The following is a 20,517-nucleotide window of genomic DNA, read 5'->3' as shown; positions in this document are numbered from 1 at the left end:
TGATAAGAAAGGATTTTAAAGGCAGACAGAGAAAAAAAGACAGTAGTCTGCAAAGATATCCCCGTTAAGCTATAAGCAGATTCCTCAGCAGAAACTCTACAGGCCAGGAGACAGTGAAGTTACATATTTAAAATACTGAAAGATAAAATTTGCCAGCCAAGAATTAAATCCTGGCAAAGTTATACTTAAGATTTGAAGGAAAAATAAAGGATTTTCCTGACAAACAAAAAAGAAATTCACCAGCACTAGACCTGCCTTATGAGAAATGTTGAAAGAAGCTCTCCAAGCTGAAATTTAAAAAAAAAAAAAAAAAAAAATGAAAGTATGCAATGCTCTGATTAAGGTGATACTATACAGTCAGAATTAGAAATCTGTAACTTTCCCTTTCAGAATACTTTATAAAGTGTTAAATATAGTGTAAAGGTTAAAGGAAAAGAGCATTAAACTATCTATAGCTCCTACAACTTGGCAACAAAATCACAACATAAAAAATTATAATTTGTGACATAAAAAATATAAAATGGGAAGGGTAAAAGGATGGAAACTTTATAGGTGAATGAAGATATATCACTATAGGGGTGGAGGAAGATTATTTTACCTAAGAGATATCTTGTGTAAACCTCATGGTAACCAACCACAAAGCAAAAATCTAAAGTTGAGAAATGAAAAATTTAAAAAGGGCATGGTGGGAAGAGACTGAGTAAATCGCAACGGAAAGACACCAACTTACCAAGGTAGACAGCAAGAGGGGGGAAAAAAGAGATAAAATAACCTGAAGGAGAAAGATAAAATGACAGTAGTAAATCCTTACACATCAGTCCTTACACCCTAGAAGTAAATGGATTGAACTCACCAGTCAAAAGGCACAGAGTGGCTGGATGGGTAATTAAGCAAGACCCAACCATATGCTATCTACAGGCGATTCATCTCAGCTCTAAAGACAAATATAAGCTCAAGGTGAAGGAGAGAAAGATGATACAGTATTCTAAGAACACAGGAACCAAAAAGAATGCAGGCATAGCCATACTTACATTGAAAAAAAGGTAACAAAACTTTAAGCCCAAAAGGGTAAAATAGACAAAGAAGGTCATTGTTAATGATAAAGGAGTCAGTACATCAAGAAGGTAGCACAAACAACAAGAGCAAAATTTAGCGAATAAGACTACCTTAAATTCACAAGCTTCTTCACAATGAAATAAACCATCAACAAAATATAAAAACAACCTACAGAATACGAGAAAATTTTTGTAAACCATATATTGGATAAAAGATTAATATCCAAAGTATATAAAGAACCCAGTCACTTTAATAACAACAAAAAATCAGTCTCATTAAAAACTGGGCAGAAGAACTAAATAGACATTTTTCCAAAGAGGATATAAAATGGCCAACAGGCACATGAAAATATGCTTAACATTAATAATTATCATAGAAAAGGAAATCAAAATGACAATGAGATATCACCTAACACCTGTTAGAATGGCTATCATCAAGAAGAAACAGCAGGTACTGCCGAGGATATGGTGAAAAGGGAACCCTTATACATTGTTGATGGGAACATAAATCGGTCCAACCACTAAGGAAACTATATGGAAGTTCCTTATAAAATTAAAAATAGATAGGCCATACAATCCAACAATTCCACTTCTAGGTACATACCCAACGGAAATGAAAACAGGATTTTGATGAGATATATGCACGTGTATGTTTAGCACAGCATTATTCACAATAGTGAAGGTATGGAAACAACCTAAACACCCATCAGTGAGTGAAAGAATAAAAAAATGATGAGAAAGGTGGCTATACGGCAACTGTAACAACATGGATGGGCCTTGAGCACATTATGCTAAGCAACATAAGTCAAACAAAGTAAGACAAGTACTGTATGATAACACATGTGGAATCTAAAAAAGTTTAACCTGTAATATACAGACAGTAAAATGGTGGTTACCAGGGGGTGGGGGGTTAGGGAATAAGACCTATGGTGTTTAAGGGTACAAACTTGTAATGAGTGTCACAAGTTATAGAAACCTAATACACAGTATAATGAATATAAACAATAACACTATACTATAATTTTGTAATGTGATAAATATCACTACATCAGTAATCACATTACAATATATAAATGTATCAAACTAACACACTGTATTCCTTGAACTTATACAATGTTACATCAAATTTAATGAAAAAATAAAATATTCATTAATAACTTTATATTGATTTTATGTCAAAATTATAATTTTTAGATTAAATAAGATATAATATTTTTAAAGAATTGGGACAGATTATAAAGTAATTATAGAATCCTCAAATTATTAAGGAGAAAAATATATGACTTTTTTCAAAAATCACAAATGCCTATTCTACATGATAGCTACAAATTTACATTTTTATTTTTGATATATTATGTAACATATTCTTTACTTACTGTATCTAATTAATGAGCTTAAATATATTGCTTAGTGTTTGTAATTTATGGATAGACCTTAATTGATTTAGCAATTTCATTAACTGTTTAGGTTGATTTTAGTAGTTCACTATATGAGTAATTCTTCTATTAACAAAGTATTTTTAGTCCCTTATGCAATGGGATTTATAATTATTTGATACTCAGTATAATCTATAAAACCTTTAATCATATTCTCTATAGTTATCTAAATAAAATTCTAAAAAGGACATCCCAAAATTTCTGAAACAGAAACATTTATATGTTCCCATGTAAAAAAATACCAAAGTTTATATTACAGTGATAACCTTTGAGGAGAAAATACAAGGTTCACAAATTCTCATATGCTTCCTTAGCACTCAAGCACATTCTTGCAAATGCCTATGCCATGGATAATTTACTGATGCTTTAAAATATTGGTTCCAAACTAAACAGGTAAACTTCAAAGATTCAGTTTCACAATAAATTCATTCTTATTATAACTATTACTCCAGTGAGGGAGGAAAGGAACCTTAGATATATCATGTTAGTCAATTTTTATTCTTTTATAATATACTATTTAAATGTTAGTTTGTATTATATATAGTTCTTATGTATGCCAACACATCTATCCAGAATGCTAAGTCTTACCCACCTCTCTGCCCACATTATCTAATTAGTAAAATGCCTGTTGTCTTCATTCAAGACTCAGCTTCTTTTTTTGTTTAGTCTTATTCTGTGCAGCCTTTCTTAATTTTTATTCCCATAAGAATTTGTCATTCTTGGGTGATTACACCTTACCTCTCAAAGACCCACCGTATTGTTCATATCACGCTGCATAGACCATCTCCCTCCTATTCCCCTGTAATGTATGAGCTGCTTGAAGGCAGGTTCCATGTTGAACAATTAATGTGTCATCCAAGGATTTGGCAGCTTATCATCTTTGATCACTTAGCACTCAGCACAACTACTGGTTTAACACTAACAATTACTGACAATTAATGACCAAACAAACCGATATTGAGGACATTTAATTAAGGATCATGTTTGAAATTTTCTGTGTCCTTTTAATTTTAAGATCTAAGAAGATTTTACTACGTAGAGAATATCATTAAAAGGTAATTGTTTTCTTCTTATCATTTCTATTTCGTATACCTAGTTCTCAAAAATATATTAAGAAAGGAATATAAAATGATGTTGGCAATCTTGCAAGAATGCTATTTTTGTAAATTCATCCTTGGCACAGAGAAAATTGTGATCACAACCTGTCACCACCTTAAACATAATTTTTATTATTGAGAAAAACATATATTTGATGGGGAATAATTTTAGAAAGAAAAATCACCCTGATTTCATAAATGGGAATGGGAAATTCCCTGTGCTATCACCAACATATCAAGGTAATGCACGTAAATGTTTTCAGATGTATTATATGTGCTAGAGATAATTTGTAAGGTTACTGCAGTGATAACTGCTTACAGTATATATTCAAAAATACTTTTTAAAAACAAATGCAAGTATCCTCAAAATACAAAGGAACCCCATAGTAAGGGAGAACATATTTACCAAAGATACATCTGATAAGGGGTTAATTTCCAAAATATACAAAGAACTCATACAACTCAACAAGAGGAAGACAAACAATCCAATTAAAAAATAGGCAAAGGACCTGAATAGACACTTCTCCAAAGAGGAGATACAGATGGCCAAGAGACACATGAAAAATTCCTCAAAGTCACTAATCATCAGAGAGATGCAAATTAAAGCAACAATGAGGTATCACTTCGCACCTGTCAGAATGGTTACCATCAACAAATCAACAAATACTTGCTGGCAAGGATGTGGAGAAAGGGGAACCCTAGTGCACTGCTGGTGGGAATGCAGACTGGTGCAGCCACTATGGAAAACAGTATGGAGGTTCCTCAAAAAATTAAAAATGGAGCTGCTTTTTGACCCAGTGATTCTACCTCTAGGAATATATCGTAAGAATCTTGAAACACTAATCAGAAAGAACTTATGTACCCCTATGTTCATAGCAGCACAATTTACAATAGCTAAGATCTGGAAACAACCCAAGTGCCCATCAATAGATGAGTGGATAAAAAAGCTGTGGGACATTTACACCATGGAATACTACGCAGCTGTAAAGAAGAAGGATCTCATGTCCTTTGGGACAGCATGGATGGACCTGGAGAGTATTATGCTAAGTGAAATAAGCCAGGCAGAGAAAGACAAATATCACATGATCTCACTTATATGTGGAATATAATGAACAAAATAAACTGATGAACAAAACAGATTCAGTGACATAGGAGCAAGGAATAGACTGATGAATCTCAGAGGGAAGGCAAGAGTAGGTGGGTGGGGAGAGATTAACCAAGGAATTTTTATGCGTATATGCATAACACATGGATACAGACAATAGTGTGGTAAAGGCCTGAGGTGGTGGGAGGGTGTGGGGTAGAAGTGGTCATTGGGGGGAAAAAGGAGACAACTGTAATACTTTCAACATTAAAGATAAATTTTAAAAAAAATAAAAAACAAGAGAAGGCTAGAAAATACTGAAGGAAACCAAACTTGAGCATATATATATCCCTGGTGAATACCTATTTTAGTTATATTTAAATAGAGCCAAGTACTTTTGTGGGGGGAAATGTATTATGCAAATAGGGTTTAGCCTTAGGCAAATCCATCAGGAAGAGGAAGCTGAAGTATAAGAGGTGTCCTGTCTCCTTTTCGGAGCCAAAGACATTGATTGGTCTCTGACCCATAGACCTGTCCTCTGTTCTGTGAAGATACAGTACTTTTAATAACTAATAATGCTGGACCCTGTGAAATATTTTCACTTTGGTATGGCTTTTTTGTTTGTTTTTTGTTTTTAGGTAGGGACTTTTTGAAGAGGAGGTATTGAGATCTAAAAAAATCTTCCTATTTAATTGCCAAATAACAAGTTGAGTTTGGTACCAGTCAATGGTGGCAGCTACTTGAGGGGACCTCATTCTTATTCTCCGTAAATCACATTCTGTAGCTCTCCACACACTTTGGCCACAGCACACACTGACCTTCGTGGAAAATCACTGTCTCTCAATGTCTCTTCCTGTATTAAATACTATTTCCTCCTCTTTTTTGAACAGGCTGGAACTAGAGATAAAAAGAAGCAAATAGAATTGGGCAGATGTTGACCTATAACATGACAGTTTTTAGCAGTCTAATTTTATAGATTCTTTAATAAACAATATATTTATTAACATTGAAAACGTTTCTGGTACGACGATGTTGTCATCATCCCTATTTTTCAGATGAATCTGTTGAAACCAAAATCACTGAGTGAAGTCTCTTAACAGGAAGAATTAGGCCTGGAATCCCGAGTGTGCTTCAAAATTCTGTCCCTGTCCCAATGAAATAGCAAAAAACAAAAAACAAAACCAAAAAAACCCCACAAAAACCCACAAGCCTCAAAGGGAACAGTAAATAAAACTTCAGTTAATATTGAAAATGTTCTTATTTATGCTAAACCACCCCTCTTGCACACACAGCTGCAAAGGCTTAAACAAAGAAATAAGCCACATAGGACCAGCCCATTTTAAGATGAAGAGATTCCCACAGGGCTGAAAGTCTTCTTTGATAGTCAGAGGATAGGAGTGCCTGATAACCTGCACAGGGGAAATGTTTTAAGGGCAGTCATGAACACAGAATCAAGGCCTTAAAGGAAGTAAACAATTAGACTTGACCCTGAGCCTAGGGAAATGGATCCTCCTTTTCACTACACAGCCTGGAATATTTTATGTTAATTCCTACTCCCTCTCTCTCATCCCTATTCCCCTGCAGCACTCAGTCCTGCTGCGTTACATACTTTGTATGATTCGGAAGGCCCATGATGAACTGGACTTTGCAGAACTAAAGGACCAAATGCTCACAAACTGTCCAACAGTTATTTGTCTTCAGCTTCACTGATAACTGCACTTTGCTTTTGCATTTTGAATTTAATGTTACTTGCCCATTCTTGAAAAGACATTAACCAAAATTAATGATTTATTCTAAAGCTCCCTCAAAGTTCCTTGGCATTCTAAAAATGCACTGAGTTGAAGAAGTGGGAAAACATATTTACAGCATGTTGAAATGAAAAAATAGTTTCATTCCAAAACAATACCATTCATAGGATTTAACAAAATAAAACATATTTGTATGCAAATAATATATGTGTCATAAAATCTGAAGAATTCAGAAAAGGAAAATGTATTTTATTTTTTCCATGTGCAATATACTAAATGTATGCCAGTTTCAGTTATGGCAAATTACTCTGTGAGAGACTATGTATATTAATAATATGTCTACAAAGAATTAATACAGTTTCACAGACTGTGAGGACATTAATATATTCAACCACTAGATGGCAGAAATGAAGCAACAGAAATTTTGAATTTAAAGATTCAGATCATACCAAGAGAAATACAACTGCAGTCTCCATCTTGATTTTATTTTAAGTTGAACGGACATAAAAATACATTGGTGCAAAATTCTGCTGCGTGCTAAGTAGAAAAATATTATTTTGATTACCAACAGCTTTCCATTTGAATGGGCTGCCAACTCATTATTTTCCCATCAGTTTGATTATGGAGCCTTTTTAAAGTATCGTTTTTAAAGACAAGCTACAACAAGATCTGGACTACAGAAAAATTACCCATTCAATCAGCATCTCCCTTCTGGAAGGCATTTTAAATTAATTCCACCTGTTTCCAACCATGTATACTCGCCTTGTTTCAGTTTTTCAAACTTTTAGCCTTCTTATTTTTCAAAAACTGATCAGCTCTCTATGCACCCAACCTGCTCTGGATGGGTGGGCTTGCTGAGGTCATTCTATCAACTGTGCTTGTTTGTTTCCTGGTGATTTCCAGTACTGGCAATGTGGGTTTAAATTTGATTCCTTGCACTAATTTGTATGTTAGGTGGTTGTGAAATAATAACTATAAAAATAATAATGATAAAGAGGAAATGTTGATATAACATATATACAAACAAATTTTGACTCTAAGAAGCTGAAATTCTCTCATTCCAGTGGTATACATAGTGATATTTCAATATTTTTCTTACATTCTATTAGAGATACTATAAAAGAGATACCTAGCTGATCAAACTAAATGGCTTCTATAAGATTTATATTTGATTTTCCTTGAATTAGCTAGAATTTTAAATATTTTCAATGTTACATTATTTTATTAATGTAAATTTACAGTAGTAGAATAATGTCAAGCATTTCCTGGGTGCTAGAAAGTGCTCCAAGAATTTTTAAATAATTCAAAATTTAAATTTTATAATGACCCATGAGATAAGTTCAACGAATGTTCCCATTTTACACTTTAGAACACTGGGCCATATTTTGGTTATTTATTGTTTCCAAAACAGCACATATAATGCATATGTAGCTGAGCCTTGATTTACACCCAGGTAGTCAGATTCTCCAGGGTGTTTATTAAAAATTTTATACATTTTATAAATTTTTTATTCAAAAATGATTCAGTGTTCATTTTGCATCTTTATTCAACAAATTTATTGAGAGCCTACTTGGTACTAATAATTGAATAAGTGAATAATTGAATATTCATTAAAAATGTTTTTAAATGGTCTGGCCGGGCATGGCTCAGCGGTTGAGCGGTCCAGGCGATCGGGGTTCGATTCCCGGTCAGGGCACATGCCCAGGTTGCGGGCTCCATCCACAGTTAGGGGCGTGGAGGCAGCCGATCAATGACTCTCTCATCATTGATGTTTCTGTCTCTCTCTCTCCCTCTCCTTTCCTCTCTCTGAAATCAATAAAGATATATTAAAAAAAAAAAAAGTTTTTAAATGGACCCCACCTGGAGCATACAGTCTGGTAGAGAACAGAGATGTGATTAATAAGGACAATCAGGCTTTATGGCTACCATGACAGGTAAGCATAAGGTATAAGAAAAAATTAAAAGAGTGGATACATTTTCCAGATGTTACTTTTGCCAAGTGTCTTCTGACAAGTGACAGGAGAAGAAAGTGTTTAGGTCAAGGGAGAAAAGGTATATACATGTGCAGAAGTACCAAAGGGCCACGCATACTTGAAGAAATGCAAGTAGATCATTATTGTAGGAGCTTAAGTCTAAAAAATTATGTGCCATGGGTGTATATATTTATCAAAACACACTGAATGGTACTTAAAGACTGCATGTCACAATATGTAAATATCAGTTTAAAAACATCGGTTCCCAATTTTAAAAAGACATGTTTGAAGAGTCAGGAAGAAGCCATAGCACAGTTAGTTTTGCATGACATGCTAAGGAATATGCATTTTACCGTATATATTGCAGAATTCCACAGAATTTTAAGCAAGGGCATTACATGACTCAAAATGTGTTCTAGGAAATCATTCTTGTGGCAGTGTGAGGATAGATTAGAATGACATAGGTATGAGATAAATAGATCACATCGAAGACTGTTGCAATAGTAAAGCAAAATAATGAGGGCCAGACTACGGCTGTTGAAAATGAAATAAAGAGTAAGAAATGAGCCTGAAGCTATTTGAATATGTAATTCACTGACCTGTGAAGGGATGTGATCTAAAGCAAAGGAGGTAGAATTATATTATACCAGATATGAGCGAGCTTGTCTGTTAGGACTCAGAGAAGGTCGGGTCGCAAAGGAGGTAACAGGTGATTGCATTTGTTACCATTGCTGGTCACCTGGGTTTTCTGTGTGTGGTAATGTGTTAAGTCGTAAGTCACCTCTACAGAGTGACTATGCAGGGAGGTAACTTGAGGAAAACGGCGAGGCTTTGTAACAATAGCAATGGAGGATAAAACAGTGAACCAATCACAGACGTATACAGTGATGACCATTTCTGACAGGGGTTTAGGGATGAAGCAGTGACAGCACAGAGAAAACGAGAGAGAGAGAGAGAGAGTCGTTAACCTCGGGAGGAAGAAATGTTATAAAAGAAATATAAGTGCAGCTTATCACCCGACTCAGCTGTGAATGATCATCACATGGTCAGAAGTACTAACTCTTGATCTAAAGATTATGTAACTTATTGGATAACTACGTGTCTGTTTGCAAGAGGGCAGGGAGGTAGGGTATGTGTGGGGAGATAGGGATAAGTGAATAATGAAGATAACTAATCCTCTGCCTCTGTGGAAAGTCAGTGGTGAATATCTAAAACTGCATTATCAATAAAAACCTGTACACAAAGTGCTTGTAAATCCGAGGGCCAATTCGAAAGGAAACATCTCAGAACTGAAAAGCGTTGCTTCTAGGGCATGGGATGGGGGTTGGTGATCTGGAGACCAGTGGATTTTTGTAATAAGCTTTGCAGAACTGTTTACATTTTTAAAGTATATCCATGTATCACTTTGATAGAAATATTAAATTTAAAATACTTTTTAAAAGAAATCAAGAAAAGAAGTGGTTTGGAAGCCATCTCAGGAAATGAGGAGATGCCCCTGTTGTTTTGAGCCCGGCAGCAGGTGGACTGTGGGCAGCTGAGTTGCTGGTGAGCTGGAGGAAGGTGCGGATTGGTCGGCGTGAGAAGGTGGAAGAGGCTGGAGAACGAAAGGAAGTTTGTTCAAAGGAGTTTCAAGTTTCCAAAGTGCAAAATGAGAGAAAAATTTGGAATGGACTCACACAATAGTATGGGGATTTTTTAAAGTTATAAGAAACGAGCAGATTAATAAAAATTAACAGACAAATGGGACTTCTAGGTAGATAAATGATTAATGGGGGAAAAATTAATGTCTTGGTACAGTTCAGAAACTGCATTCAATATTGACCTCAGAGATATTTTTAAGTCCAAAAGCCTTCACCAGAAAATCTTAAAGGTCTTATGACTCTGGCGACTATCCTACCCCTGATTACAAAGATGAATACTTAAAACAAAGAGAGATGAGGGAAAATTATTTTTTTAAAATTAACTGGCTGTCTTTCTTCCTTAGAAGGCCATGATGTTAACAGAACCTGCCAGTAGGCTGCTGAACGACTTAGTATCCTGAACCCTTCCTCTTTAATATGCACATATAGGTTGACAATTTAAGTAAGGGAATTTGAGCCTTGAAGCCAGAATATTATATTCAAACATTTCTAGGATCACATTTTATAACTGAAGAAAACTTTAAGGCAGAGCTCATGGCAGAGGGTCAGGAGTGAAATGGAATTGCTTTGCCTGGGGCAATCATGAATTTGCTAGGTGAAGCCAAGCAGAGCACACTGGCTGAAACACACACATTCGTTTGTTGGTAGTGTTGTTTTGTTTCTTCTTCTGACCTTCACATAATTAATTTATGAAAGGAATACCCCAAAAGTAGGTCAGTTCCAACCCCCATAGTTTGGAATACATATTTAAATGTTTCTCAGTGACTAAGAGATAGAAATAGTACATTGCTGTTTAAAATAATTCTTACCTCTTAATTGTTGGGCTGTAAGCTTCACCTTTTCCTTAATCTCACTTTATTTAGGGATTTAAGAATCCTAAAACCTTGAGAATAGAGATTCTCTCAGCCCACCCCAAGATTTTTATCATTTCCTTTTGATGATGTGGTTCGACTACGGACCCTTTAGCTGCTGGAAACTTTACTATGCAGTAAAAAAAAAATCTGGCTTCTTCATTTTTAACTTATTTTCAATTTGAAAACTTAGAAAAAGATTTTCAGTTGAATAAATTATTCCTCTCTCCTGTCCTCTGTTCTGTGCATTCTAAAGAACTCACCGTTTTCTAAGGGTAACTTGGTGATACGTCTCAACCCCATCTGTTCTCCTGGACAAACCTTTCTAATTTTTTCAGAGTTTGATTATCTATTTTGAATTGACTCTCAAGTTAATGATAAATGACCAGCTCAAAAATAATGGTTATGTCAAATTTTCCTCAACCATGGAAGATATGATCACTCCCTGTTCCTTCTTATAATGGTAGCCTAATGTTTTTTCATTTATTTATACTTCTACCGGGTTGGTTCTCAGAATGCAGCAGGAATGACAATCACCAGAGGGCTGATTAGCACACAGATTGCTGAGCCCCATCCACAGGGTTCCTGATTCAGTAGGTCTGGGTGGGGCCCAAGACTTGGCATTTCTGACAAGTTTCCAGGTAATGAGGATGCTGCAGTTAGGGCCCACACTTCGAGAGCCTCTGGCCTAATGTTTTACATCTCAGTTTATTACAAGTAATAGTCCACGTCTGATGTGCCTTCCACGTACCATCATATTTAATGCCCATTTCACACATGATGACATAGAAGCTAAGAGAGATTAGGTAACATACCCAAGGTCACAGAAACAGGAGAGGCAGAATCTGGATTCAAACTAAATTCAGAAACATTCCTATGTAAATACCTGCTGTTTGAGTGGCACATTGTTAAACATCAAGGCATCTCTGTTTTTTTAAAGAAAACATATAGATGAAAACCCTTACTTAACATTTTCTTCTCCACCCCTCTCATCCTGGCTCCACACTCCAAAATAGAGATAAGTAGCATTACCCCCTCAGATTACTAAGAATTTATCAGCTCAAAAATAGTAACAGAAATAACTGTTCAGAACCTTTTGGAAATATGGAAATATTTTATTTTTTGATCTGAAAGCTCTCTTCAGGGGAGCAAACTGCTTAAAGAAAAAGTGAAAGCAGACAAGAGCTAGTATATAATTTCAGCTAAAGATAGTTTTCACTACCCTGCAATTATGCTAACAAGGACTCAAAGTCAAGGTTATCTACAATGAATATAATTCACCTGTTGATAGTCAAGAATTAAACATTTTATGATTACTGTTTTATAGGCAAGTAAACAAGAAAAAGCAGACTTCCCCATGAGAGTACAATAGGTCAGGAGCAGGTTAAAAAAACAGTTCTCTGACTTCCCCTTTCTTGGATTAGCGAGTTAAACATGGTGAGCAGATTGGAGCATTACTGGAAAAAAACCTAAAAGGCCGATCCTCTGTCTATGTTCTAAAAAAAATTGTGTCGGGTAAAATTTCACTTTTAAATTACATTTTACTGTCAAGTCATACTGGCTAAATTTAATAAATACTTTTTTGGGGAGTTTAATAAGGCAATGGTGATACACAGAAAGAAATAACATCGTTTTGAGGAGGGCTTTGGATGTGAGGTTCAGAAGTTTAAGGTACCTCAATGAAGATGTTTTAGTAACACCGAAATACTACCAGACCCCTGTTAGAGAAAGGCTGATTTTCTGGTATGCAGATTACATTTGTGAGGAGCAGAAATAGAATAAAAGGCAGCTTTGAATCTTCATAGAGGCATTAGGGATTTAAAAGAAGAAATGAAACAGGAGTTATTGCAGATCATTGGACTTCTCATCTGAAGGGAATGAGAGGTGGTCACTTGTCTGTGAGCTGTCCATGAAGGCATCGCAATAGCATCAGTGCCTAGCTCGGTCTCATAATCTGCACATTAAAATTGTTTTATGCTTGAAAGTGAGAAGTCAAAAAGACTTTAAGGCTTTGACATTGGCACTTTGGGGAGGTATACTGAGGTTCATGTATACGTCAGGAAGGAGGAATGATTTGGAGAAAAAAAATATTTTGGATTTTAGTTGTCTTATTGAATAACGCTGTGTGTATCTTACAGGCAGTGGAAATAGGGGTGGAGTTTGGAAAGAGTTCATAGATAAAAGAAATACAGTGGGAAAAGTTGAAGTAAGAGGGCAACAAAGATACCTGGAAGAGAAAGTGCAAAGAAAAGAGAAGGCCTAGAACAGATTCTGTATTATGAGGGAGGCAATGAGGACATGGGAAGAACTGCCAGAGACAACGCGGGAGAGCCCAGCGATACACAGGATGAAGGAGAGAAGATAGTTTCACAAACATGAAGATGTATACCGCCTAGCTGTCACAAAATTGATCTGTGGTTATGTTTTAGGTCACTTGGCAAGAGTTTGATGCTAATAAAGCTGAAAAAATGTAATTTTGTAGGGAGCATAACTCCCCACTCCTGAAGTGTAGGTTCTACATAGTGACTGCCCTCCAAAAGTATAAAATGGAAAGGAGGGACCATAACTTTATCATGGTGGACAATCTTGATTAACACCACTTCAGCCAGGTGATCAAGGTCAACAGCAACAGTCATGAATCATGTAAATAGTAAGTACCCTTGATATGATGTAATGAAGTTGTGATTTATGTCCTTCCTCCATAAATCTATAACCTCAGTCTAATCATGAGAAAAAAATCATCAGGTAAATCCCAGCTGAGAGACATTCTACAAAACACCTGACTAGTAAGTAATCCTCAAAACAGTTAAGATTATCAGAAACAAAGAAAATCTGAGAAATTGTCATAGCAAAAAAGAGTTTTAAAATACATGATGACCAAATGTAGTGTCCTAGATGGGATCCCGGGACTTAAAAAAAGGACATTAGGTAAAAACTAAGAAAACCTAAATAAATTATGGACTTTAGTTAATATTACCATATTAACTAATATCAGTTCATTAATTATAAAAGTGTGCCATACTAGTATAGATGTTAATAAAAAGGAAAACTGTGATGTGGGGTGGGGTATATGGAAATTCTCTGTACAATCTGCTAAATTGTTCTGTAAGTTTAAAACTATTTTAAAAATAAAGTCTATTAATTTAAAAATGTAACTTTTCAAAAATGTCACTTATAATACTGAAAATGTAAAGTACATCGTAAAAATTTAACAAAGATATTTACAGATATATAATCTACTGAAAGATGTTTTTAAAAACCAAAATATAAAAAAGTATACCATGAACAATGAGTCCAGAGTCTCAATATTGTAGGAATATCAATTCTTCCCAGATTGATCAATACTTTGATCAATGTCAGTTAATATTCCAAATATTATTTTTGTGGAACTTGAAAACTAAATCAAAAGTGTAAATGGGCCCTGGCTAGTGTTGCTCAATGGTTAGAGCATCAGCCCTAGCACCACAGGGTTGCAGGTTCAATTGGCCCTGGTTGGGGCACGTGAGCAAGAGACAACCAATTGCTGTGTCTCTTTCACATGGATGTTTCTCTCTCTCTCTTTCCCCTTCCCTCCCTCTCTTCCAGTCTCTCTAAAAGTCAATGGAAAAAATATCCTTGGGTGAAGATTAACAACAACAAAATAGTGTAAATGGAAGTACAAAGTATAGGTAAGAGAGTCTTGAGGAAGATCAAAATGTGGAAATAATTACCTTATCAAAGATCAGGAAGTATTACAAAATTATAGTAATTAAGATAATCTGGTATTCGTTAAGGATAAACCACCTGAACAGCCCTCTCCTTCCTTCTCCAATAGAAAGCCCACACATGTTTGGAAATTTGATTCATAATGGAATTGACAATATAGCTCAGTGGAGAAAGGATGGAGTTTTCAATAAATGATACTGAGACTACTGTTTAATGTTATGAAATCATGAAATTTAACTTTTCCCTCATGTTACATATAAAAAATTAGTTGTGTAAGATTTAAATGTAAGATATAATCTATAAAACTTTTACTAGATAATACAGAAGGTTATCTTTATGTTATCTTAAATTTTAAGTCACAAAGTTACCATAAAGGAAGTAAAACACAAGCCCCAAACTGGGAAAATATGGGGTGGTATCCAAAATATGTATAGAAAACCTGCAAGTATATTAAAAACACAACCTAATAGAAAATGTGGCAAAATCATATAAAGGCACATCACAGAAGAGGAATTATAAACAGCAAATAAATGCATGTAATTATGCTCAACCTCAAAGTTAATCAGATAAATGAAAATTTAAATCACCATGAAATACATTTTCATACTCAAAGAAATGACAAATATAAAAGTCTGACAACGTCAAGTACTGGAAAGATTTGATGCAAATGGAATGTTTATAAAATGGTGACAGGAGTGCCAATTGCTTCAAGCATTTTAAAAAACAAATTGACCCTTACTAACCACACTAGACCTGTAAGCCAGGAATACAACATGTGAGTACTTACCCTAAAGAACTCTATCTGGTACACGTACTCTTAGACAAAAGCACTCTTAATAAGATTGAATATTTATGGAAACAAAACAAATGGACATTACCAAAAGAATCAATAAGTAAATCATGGTATATTCATATTGTATTGATATAAGACAGCAGTCAGCATGAATGTATTATAGCCTTAAACAATAATAAGGATGAATTTCAGGAACATAATGTCTAATAAATTTAAAAGGCAAATCATAGATGGTTTCAGGCAATATAATTCTTATTTAGAACCATGCAAACATTAAACATTATGTTGTTTTTGCTTACAAAGCTATGTAGTTAAAGTCCAAAAGCAATGCAAAGGAATGTTAAACACAAAATCTATTATTTAATTTTCTCTGAGAAGACAGAAAAGGGAATGGGTTTCAGAAGGATTACCAAGGAGAGTTCAAAAGGAACAATAACCATTTTCTTAAACCAAGGGTTGGACAGGATGTGCGTTTGAATCACTAGTCCTAATGCCTTACACATATTTTACATATATTTATAGTTTATATTTAAAAGAATTGTTTTAAAACATAACCAACATCACCCCCCCCAAACAGTTGGAACAAAATTATATTTCCATAATAACTATAAACCACCTCAGAGTAAACTTAAATAGATTGCATTATTTCTCTTTCTGCTCATTTTTATGACATCATAATAGGAACACAAGAATAAAAAGACTAAAGCGCCAGCTGTTTAAAATATCAATCATTTGCCATATTTCTGAACCCCAAGAATAGTAAGCAAGATCAGAGATCTGGAGCAGGTATGAGAGGAATACTGAAAGAGGGTGAGTTTTATCAGACAATTAGGGCAAGTTTTGCTGTTACACAGAGTATTCCTTACATCACTTGATCAGCTGCCATGCTCAGCAAAGCTGTGCTCTGATTATTCTTTCTATTCGCCAATTAAGACTAAACTTCATTAGAAAACCATCATTGCTTTAAAAGAAATCTAAAGATGACAGAAGTGATTGACACTAGAAATTTAAGATCATTAACAAGGGCCAGTACAGATGTGGCCCAAGCTCTCGTTTTCAAAATAGTACAGATTTTGGAGCTAAAATCTTGTTTGAGATGTGCTACTTTGCAGTAGCATATTGTTAGGACATCTACCCTCATTTTGCAGTGGTCACACTGAATCGGAAACTGCTGTTTAGGAACAAGGTGGGTACTGTTAAAGGTTCCTATTTCTCTGATGTGTATGATGACAGCTTTGTAATAAATCTTTGAATGACACTGTGATGATTGGCCAAAGGCAGATTCCTCTGCCTCTCATTAGGAGCAGGAAAGTGCACTGGCTGGTGTATCTTAAAAGATAAAGGATTGTCTATGAAAGTTTAATGTGCTTGCTAGAACCAGAAAACAATGGAATAGCAATTGTTTCCCAGAGAAAGTTATTCAATTCAGCATAAGAGTAAACAATTACTATTATAAACACATCATTCCATAAGGACCTATAACGCTATTCTACCAAAAGCACTTAGAGCTGAATTCTGAACCACATTGAATGTTTCAGAGTGCTTATTATCATCACTGAAGGATATCAACAGGCAGAAATTAATGAAGATCATTATAGATTTTAGCTTTTAATTTAATGCATGGTTCTTCAGAAACCAAAAAAATTATAAAGTATTATATAGGCCCTTTTTCATGAATTATAATTTATGTAATGGCTGCTCTAGTTAAACCTATTGACTTGGCAAGAATTGGACATCATTGTAGCTTTGCATAAAAAGTGATTGCTCATGTCTTAGGAATGTTATATTATGTACAAGTGACTATATGATTAGAACATAACGCTGAATTTCAATGTCACTTGAAAATCCAGTTTACAAAGCTTAAAGTTGAAGAAAATACGTTGACTTTCTTAGAGGAATATGAAAAAATAAATTATTATAATAAAATCCATATTATTGACAGTAATATACCTTGTTCTTGCCACAAGTAATACATTTATTAGCATGGCTTCAATTTATGACAGCAAATTGCAACCAAACAATTTATTCAGAATCTCATCCAATAGCTCTAAGGTAGAAGCAGAAAAGTTTATTCCTAGTAGAGACCCATCACATGAAATCATAGAAATGCATACATTTTCCACTCTTTTAAATAACTCCCAGAGTTCTTTAAATAGGAAATTCTTTTTTCTTCACAGAAATTAGCCTCAGTTGGGAGTTAAGAATATTAGAATCCTGTCTCAGCTCTGCTACATTATTTGGGGAAGTTACTTTGTCTTCCTTGGCCTGCTTCAATTTTCTGATCTGTAAACTGAAAGGAAATAATTTATTCTTCCAAAACTGGCTTCCATCAGCATCAACAATATCTAAGGAATGTCTTAAAAACCCTGATCTTCAGGATTTAATGGGTTGAGGTAAGTCCTAGATATCTGCATCTTTTTTATTTTTTATTTTTAAAAATTTATCTTTATTGTTGAAAGTATTACAAATATCCCTCCCTCTCCCCCATTGATTCCCTCCACCCTGCACGCCCCCTCCAGGCCTTCATCACACTATTGTCTGTGTCCATGGGGTATGCATATATGCATATAAATTCTTAGGTTATTCTCTCCCCACCCCACCCCCACTCACCCCTGCCTTCCCTCTGAAATCCCTCAGTCTGTTCCATGCCTCCATGTCTCTGGATCTATTTTGTTCATCAGTCCACCTTGTTCATTAGATTCCACATATGAGTAAAATCACATGATCCTTGTCTTTCTCTGACTGGCTTCTTTCACTTAGCATAATACTCTTCAGGTCTCTCCATGCTGTCTCAAAGGATAAGGGATCCTTCATTTTTACAGCTGCATAGTATTCCATGGTATAAATGTACAGTTTTAAAAATTTCTCCAGGTGAAGCTGATCCATAAACAGGTTTGTGAATAAGCTAGGTGGTTTTAAAGGTCCTTTTTTGTTTGTTTGTTTTTGACTCTGTGATTCAATAGAATATACTTGTTGGTGAAGGTTATAATTCAGAGAACACTCGTTTTAGAATTATGAGACTTTGATTGCAATTAAATTAACCATAACATTAAAACTGTTGAAATATAATGCTTTAAAAATCAAGGAATTTTCAATTCTATGATATAGGTCAAGGTCATTATTACTATTATGAGCTATAGGTGCACACATAGGTCCAATTAGTTGACATGCTTATGATATGAAAGGTTTCATCCACATGTGACCTAAAGAAATAAAACTATGTGTTATATACTACTTATGGGATCAATCTCACTTTATAAAGACCCATTTTATTTTATTGTTACAAAATGTATTTTATGAACATTTTCTAAAACATAAGATTTTCAATGGTCCTCTAGTTATAAAGGGGCTTTCCCATGTCCCTACCAACCCCAAGCCATCTGAATTAGCTGTAAAACTTACCTTTATATATTTTCTTATTTTCCACCAAATCAATTCATGGCTTTTATTGCATCTTTAAAGTACCACAATATGTCTGAGGAATCAACCAGCATCTTGCTTTTTCTGTAGCTGGACAATTTAGATCTTAGTCATCAGCCTGCTAAACTGTTCCCTTTTCAGAAACATAGATACCATCCAAAAATTTTATGATATCTTTGTTTTTAATTGTTGTGGCTTGCTGAATCAAAGCAGCTGAATTTGATACAAGTTCAATGTCATTTCCTTCAAAAATTAACTGATTTCTCTGGGCTTGAGATACTGAACCAGCAACACCTGGCCTCATCCAGATTTATCTTTTGTCCAAGAAATTTCTGATTTCAACAAGAGAACCATTCTCCTGAAAAACGATGTTGATGAAGTTGTGAGCGTGCACAGACCTCATCTTGTAATAGAAGCACAGCGTAAGACTCTTGATCATGTTCTGTACATGACTGCAGAGAGTGCAAATGGTAGCCAGTTCCTTCCTATTTTCCCACCATTTGTCAACCAGGAGCCTCTTCATTTTCTTTCCAAGGAGACTGAGTTCTACCTTGATGTGATTGTTTCCCCTCCCTCCTCAGGGTACCTCTGGGGCCTTCACAAGAACTGTGAGTCCCTTCAGAGTGAAGTCCACATTTTCTGGAATGTCGACAGTCCAGTTGCTGAGGATGGTCTTCATTCTCACAGTAGATGGGTAAAGCTTATCTTCATGTTTTTAAACTTACTTTCTGTATGGTATTTTTTTACATAAATATATAACATTGGAAATAGTTTGAGTGGTAGTAATTTTAGAATAATAAGCCCCCATACTGATTATATTAATGATAATTAGGTCCCTGAACCAACTAGTTTCTATTGAGACTAGTCTAGTCTAGACTAGTTGCATTATCAAGAGCAACTTTCTTATTTGCAATGGCCAGGAATACTTGTTTGAATTCTCCTAAACGTAGTGTTGTACTATTCACATACATTTTATAGGAAAGTTAAAATTTAATTTTCACATCATGCAGTATCATGCCTGCCAACCCTGGTTCTGATGGGATTTTTAGACGTGGATCACGCATCTATAGTAAATGGGAGTCCACATTAAAGTCCTGGCAGAGGCTGGCATCAACATTTACACAGACAAAGACCAGGGGAAACATCTGAGCTACATCGTTCTCTGTTCCTTTATTCGCATGGTAGCAGAGCAGTGGAACAGCTGTGTTGGACGTCTATCTTTTCTTCATGTAAAAAGTTGGCCTAAGAGATCCAGATTTAAAGTTTTTTTAAAACAAAGAAAACAGCAAGATTTGAAATAATAAAGCCAATAATAAGTCTGCTTTTGTTAATTTTCCTTGCCAATTTTCTCATTTTTCTCCCTAAAATTTTAATTATGTTTTACAACATTGTTATAATTTTATTAATATGTAATCACTCTCTGAATATTGTATAAATGAGAGTGAGTATTGTATGGGACTACAACTTACTTGAGAAGTGGCATCTCCAGGACCTAGTATGTTGGTGGGAGCAGAGTGACTGGGAGAGACCCTGAACGTGGTGCAAAATTTTGGAAATTCTGTGTTTTGCATTGTTTTAACAAGAAAAATTATTTAGGCAACAGTTCTTTTAATACAGGAAGATAAACTAACAGCTCTAGCAAAAGAGTTAAAAGTAAAAAAAAAAAAAAGAAAACAGAATGATACTGCTGACTTGAATTTTAAAAAGATCACCCT

At 34.9% G+C, this 20,517-nt stretch overlaps 1 pseudogene; it reads right to left on the bottom strand.

The window, feature by feature from the left end:
* Window positions 1-18,908: 18,908 nt before the first annotated feature.
* LOC107540749 (large ribosomal subunit protein uL6 pseudogene) lies at window positions 18,909-19,487 on the bottom strand (annotated as a pseudogene).
* Window positions 19,488-20,517: the final 1,030 nt, after the last annotated feature.

This window comes from Miniopterus natalensis, chromosome 10 (genome assembly GCF_054644295.1).
Source record: "Miniopterus natalensis isolate mMinNat1 chromosome 10, mMinNat1.hap1, whole genome shotgun sequence".
NCBI lineage: Eukaryota > Metazoa > Chordata > Mammalia > Chiroptera > Miniopteridae > Miniopterus > Miniopterus natalensis.
This window is presented reverse-complemented; position numbering and strand designations above follow the sequence as displayed.